The sequence below is a fragment of the Temnothorax nylanderi genome, unplaced genomic scaffold (genome assembly GCF_030848795.1).
Source record: "Temnothorax nylanderi isolate EJ_2023f unplaced genomic scaffold, tnyl_v1.0 TNYL_tig0388_pilon, whole genome shotgun sequence".
Classification (NCBI taxonomy): domain Eukaryota; kingdom Metazoa; phylum Arthropoda; class Insecta; order Hymenoptera; family Formicidae; genus Temnothorax; species Temnothorax nylanderi.
The window spans coordinates 54,954-61,433 of record NW_027249450.1 but is presented as its reverse complement, the minus strand read 5'-3'; the positions used below and the strand labels follow the sequence as shown (position 1 = coordinate 61,433).

Genomic DNA, 6,480 nt, shown 5'->3' with positions numbered 1-6,480 from the left:
TGTGTGTGAGTGTGTGTGTGTGTGTGTGTGTGTGTGTGTGTGTACGCGTATCGTGTGTACATCCATCGCGTGTAGCAAGCACCGATCACTGATCGCAGCGAGCACCCCACATAATCACCCGCGTCGGACGGTGAGTCGCGCCGCCCCTGCCTACCTTCCGTACTCGTTCCGTAATTCGCTGAATATTTCTCGTAATAACTCAAAAACTAAGCTTCGGATAAAGTTTTGGTAAAGGAAAAATCGTCTCAAAATTAAGTCAGGAATACGACATTTTAAGGACAAACGATAGTTTCGGATCACCCTGTATTGGCATAGATATACGGTTTACGACGGCTTCATTGCTTACGACCACGATCAAAGCGTTACGATAGATGTAGTTCTAGCTTTAAAGCCCGTATTACTCTACGTATTGCGGAAGCGAATCGGATTTGGATTGCGGATCGCGGATCGTAATTCAGCTAATCTTAGACGAGCAGCTCATCTGTGATTGGCTGAATTCTCATTCGCGATCCGCAATCTCAATCCAATCCGCGTCCGTAATACGTAGTGTGACACGGGCTTAAGACTCCCGCACACAAATTGCCATAGCAATAACATAAAGCCCGTATCAGACTGCGGATTGGGATTGAGATTGGATTGAAATTTAATCAATCAGAATAGAAAAAACTGATCTCAAGTTTAGTAAACTTTGCTCTGATTGGTCAAATTTCAATCCAATCTCAATCCTAATCCGTAGTCTGATACGGGCATAAGACGTATCGTAAGAATTAAGGCTATCGCACACAAAATGGCATAGCTGCAGGTACATAGCATAAGACTTTCTGAACCAATGAGCATCGAGATAATTGATTTACGTCACATACTATAAGCATAAGCATACGCATGTGCATAGAAATGAAATTTCTATGCATATGATTTATGTACAGCCAATCAAATGACAAGCGACTTCCACCTGTCATATTTATATGTCAATGCATAAAGATAATAAATTAAAAGATAATAAATTAAAGATTGTTATTAAGATAGTAATTAAAATGGAAGATCATAATAATTATTATTCTAATCGAGGAGAAAATGGAGAAAATGAAGAAAATGAAGAAAATGAAAGCAGAATGATAAATATGATTTCTTCGAGAGATGAAGATTCGTTATTAGTGGATCTTGTGAAAAGTTATCCCCATATTTATGATAAAAGATCAAAAGATTTTAAAGATATTTAAAAAAAATAACTCATGGAAAGAAATAGGAGAAGTTTTACAGATGTCAGGTATCAAAACGCATTTTTTATATCAGTATTGTGTATAGTCACACAACCTCTTTCATGTTTTTATGTTTTTTAATAAATAAATATAAATATATAAATATATAAGTATATATATATTTAAAAACATGACAATGTATTGACTGTATGTTTTTGACAGATTTTGCTATAATAATATGTATATGTACATATGTATAATGTATATTGTATATATGTATATTATTTTGGCGCTTATTTTGGACTTGAACGAATTCTTTCGCTCCCAGTTGTCGAATCCATCCTAAATGGCGGAAAAAAGATACCCTCTAAGGTCGAGTTCTATAGCTCAATTTTAAAGGGTGCCACCGCCCATTAATACGTACAACCTACTTTAAAAAATCATATTTTCCATAAAAATCCACACATCGACTTTGTTAAGGTCTCATTTTAAAGAGGAAGGTACACCCTATATACAAAAAAATTGGTGATTTTAAAAGTAGCAACCCTTCAGCTACACACCCTGTCAAAAAGTGCCAAAATCACGAAAAAATGAAAAATGAGCACAAAAGGGAGAATTTTTTTGTTTACCTTCAGTTTATGTATACGTTTTGAAATAAAGTCAAAATTCTGTAGGTACAAAAAAGAGTCGCAAGAAAAGCCACCCCTATCAGTGAAAATACGCCAAAAAACACCCTTAATAGAAAGAAATGCAGATCTTAATTTATGTGCTATTTCTTTCTATTTTAAAGGGTGTTTTTTGGCGTTTTTTCACTGTTTGGGGGTGGTTTTTCTTGCGACCCTTTTTTGTACCTACAGAATTTTTACCTACTTTATTTCAAAACGTATACATAAACTGAAGGTAAACAAAAAAATTCTCCCTTTTGTGCTCATTTTTCATTTTTTCGTGATTTTGGTACTTTTTGACAGGGTGTGTAGCTGAAGGGTTGCTACCCTCAAATTCATATAAATTTTTATGGAAAATATGATTTTTTAAAGTAGGTTGTACGTATCGATGGGCGGTGGCACCCTTTAAAATTGAGCTATAGAACTAGACCTTAGAGGGTATCTTTTTTCAGCCATTTGGGATGGATTGGACAATTGGGAGCGAAAGAATTCGTTCAAGTCCAAAATAAGCGCCAGTCTAATATATATATATATATATACATATATATATTACAATTATCTGCTTTTGACAGATTTTGTTATCAGAGGAAATGTATTTCTTAGGTATAAGTAGTAGGAAGATAGTTAGACTCCTAGGCCGTGGTGCTCGAGGGGGGAGCGGGGCGGGGGGGAACTCTAGCGCCGCGGTCCGGCCGAGGGGTCTGCGGGGGGGGGACCTGCGTTCCCAGCATAGGGTTCGCGGGGGGGGAGGGCCTCGAGATCGCGGTGGTCCTAGCAGGAAAGGGGGGAGGGGGGACAGGCGAGCGCGTCGGGGCATGTTCGATAAACAAATGCCGCCTCGCGTCGATGTTCGGCCGATAGTATTTATAAACAGATGTCATTTCACACCTCAGATGCGAGCGAGCGCCTATGGCAGGCGGCTATAATTTATGACCTGCGACTAGCGTGACGCCGCGGTCCTTTTCACCTTTCTTCGTAGGAAGAGCCGCTTATCGGGGTTTCGCGGCGCCATTCGGTTATGGCGTCGCGCGTTACAAAGGCGAGCGCCGATGACAGGCAGCTAGATTTTATAAACACTAGACGGCATAAGCGCAGCAACGCGACTCAATTTCTATGGGTGATATTGTTTCTCTGCAGTGTATGCACACCATGCACTAAAACAGAAGAAACGATACGCGATACTCTAGTTGAAACGAGAGGAAAAGGCAATAGAAAAAGTATATAAGGAAGAATGAAGCGAGTCAAAATCACAGTCTGTGATTTGAAAGTCTACGCGTCGGTATATCGATTGGAAAAAAAGTATAGCGGTTATTTTGCATTTTTTGTGCCGAGTATTCAATACAGAAAAATATTTTTCACGATAAAGGAGATGACAATAATTTCGATATGGATGTAGACGAGGATCGCGCGTTAACGGACGACAGTGATTATTTCAGTGATGAAGACGACGATCATGAAGAAGTCATCGATAGAATGGTGCTGCGTTGGGAAATCGTTGCACTAAATTTACGTACGAAACGTTGCGTAATATATTTTTATTATTCAACGGGTGGTGCACTTGCACTATGTGCTCCGTGCATGGTTGTTCTATCGGACCTTGGTGATTACATGTACGCTCGCCGAAAACACTTCGTTGAGTTACGCGGAATGATGCATACCCGGCGTTGTTCAAGATGTCATGAAGCATTGTATATGATATTTCAGCGTAATATGTGCCCGATTTGCACACGAGATGGACAATAATTTCGATATGGATGTAGACGAGGATCGCGCGTTAACGGACGACAGTGATTATTTCAGTGATGAAGACGACGATCATAAAGAAGTCATCGATCAATTAGTGCCGCGTCCGAATTTTTAGCGCTGGATGGACATACGAAGTGTTGCGCGATTTATTTTTATTTTAGATACGGTTCGGATAAACTGTGTTATTCGTGTATGATCGCTGTACCAGACACTGGTGAGCACATACGTGAATATCGAGAGCATGTTAGCAAGCCGTACAACGTAATGAACGGCCGATTTTGCGGAGATTGTCGCACTCCATTGTTCCAAATATATCCATGCAACATGTGCCCAATTTGCAAGAATTGATAAAAAAAACATTATCGCGAGTGGGACATAATATAATGTGCGCAACATGGAATGGACAAGTGGCGAGAGCTCTACGGAGTCTCCACAATTTGTGGATGTTGTAACAACGGAAGATATTATAATAGATGTCACCGATGGTTTGCGTAAAGAAGATCAAGGAGTGAAATTGACGGATGTGCGACGAATATCACCGGTGCAGTTTCTTCGCGATCGCGAACTAGGTATACGCGAAACCGGTCACCGCATCGTTAGACAAGGAGTCGATATCGATACCAATTCTCCTTATTGGTGGAGATATAACGTGAATCGAAAAGTGTATCAACGGCTGCGGAACGAATGCGTTAGCGAGAAAGAATCACGTGCAGCTCGTCGTGCTGACGTTGTGCCGTATTCTATTAAACCTATTGTTGACCATCGCTATTGGGCGTCTAAAATTTTTGAAAAGCTCGACGGTTGTGAAGCAACATACATTAAGATTCGCACAAGTATTGGGAAATACGTTGAATTGGTGGTGATGAACAATTCGGTACGTATGTATATGTAACCTGACAGTATCAATGATCCTAATCATCTATTGATGCTTCGAAGAAATTATGAACGTGATTATGATGATATTATTAATTGGGAACTTAATCACTTTAATGCCCTCTACTTCAGGCCTAATGATTTTATGTCTGCGCACTATGTCGTTCAATATTGCAAACGATATTGTTCAGCGTGTGATCGAGTCACGTGTAAGTGCTCCATCGAAGAATGTGACGTGATCTAAAAAATAGTGTGAAAAAGACAGTATTAAAAAAACATGGAACATCTCGATGAAACGGAACGCGACCTGTTGGAACAATCCGACCAAATCGCTACCTTGGACGAATATCATGCATGGGCACAGCGATGCGAGGAGTTTATCGAGCAGCTCGAAGAAGACTGTCGTGCCAAGCGTCCGCGGCTCTCAATCCGCGAAACAGACAATCCGGGACACAGACAATCTTTAGTGGCAAGAATCGCGCGACTCGAAGGTGCGAAGACTCTATTACAGAGACGGTTCGTACATATTGGTGGTGAGTACGCGGCGGGCAGTAGTAGCGGTAACGAAAACGTGGAAAGACTCGTCTGGCGAGAGATCGATGCCGCGTTCGAAAGCCGTGTATTGACCGGTGCAGTGATAAATACCAATTACATCGAACCGCAAAAATTTCTCGAAGATGCTGAAGTCATCGTGCTCGATCATGTGCAAAACGTCATGCAAAGACACGCAAGTATAAAGATAAACACTGTGTTCAACGGCGAGTTTGTGACGGGTGAGAAACGTGCGAACAAAAGTATCAACACGAGAAACAGTGAACTCTTTCGTTCGTCCGATCGGTCCGATCTGCGCGAGTGGTACAAGCTACACGTTATCGAGCCCACATTAGCGAAACTCGAGGAGTTTCAGGAACGCGACAGCGGGTGGGCGTTATCGCGTATACTCAATTTGACAGTGAACGTGAACAAGTACAATCCTTTGCGCGCGGGATGTTACATCAATTTACCGCAAGAAATTAAATCGAAAAAGCTGTGATCAACGTGCAATCTATGGACAATGCGTGCTTCGCGTGGTCAGTGGTCGCCGCGCTGTATCCTGCCAAGGATCATACATATCGGGAATCCTCGTACCCTCATTACGCAACAATATTAAATTTACAAGACATTGAGTTTCCAATGACTTTGAAACAGATTAAACAGATCGAACAACGCAACGATATATCCGTCAATGTGTATACCATCGAGGGAGAGAAGACGCCAACCGTTCTCCCGATACGGCTCACCGACCGGAAGAGAAAAAAGCACGTAAATCTGCTGTACGTGCAGGACCAGCGAGACGACAACGTGGGACATTTCGCGTGGATAAAAAATCTATCCCGCCTCGTGAGCACGCAATTGAGCAGGCACCGTGGTCGGAAATACTTTTGCGATCGGTGAGTACCTATACTTCTTTTAATAAAAATTATAGAATCTTTTATTTTTTATTTAATAATTTACAAAAATTGTGTTTTTCTTTTTGCAGCTGTTTACATTATTTTTACACGAGCGAGAAATTGGAAGCCCACACCGTCGACTGTCGGCAGATGAACGACTGCGCGATCAAGTTACCGAGTGATAACGACAAGTGGTTGGCCTTTAAGAATCACAGCAGGAAGGAACGACTTCCATATGTCGTATACGCCGACCTGGAATGTACCCTCGAGAAGACGGATGCGGATCCGACAACGTCCACGTTCAAGTCTCAACATCATCAGGTATTTAGCATAGGATACTACGTGCGGTGCTCGTATCTTGTCCGCTAATATACCCATGGCGGATTTCACGCGAGACGAGTGGGAAAAGTTTAACAGCGCAACGCACTGTCACGTGTGCGAAAAACCGTTCGAGCCAGACGACGTGCGAGTACGCGATCACTGTCACTTGACCGGCAATTATCGAGGTCCCGCGCATTCTAATTGTAACTTGAATTATAAAAATTCTCACTTCATCCCAGTAATATT

General features: G+C 41.7%; 1 pseudogene; it reads left to right on the top strand.

Annotated features, from left to right (window-relative positions):
* Positions 1-4,760: 4,760 nt before the first annotated feature.
* On the top strand, positions 4,761-5,917 carry LOC139782109 (uncharacterized; annotated as a pseudogene).
* The last annotated feature ends 563 nt before the right edge of the window (positions 5,918-6,480 follow it).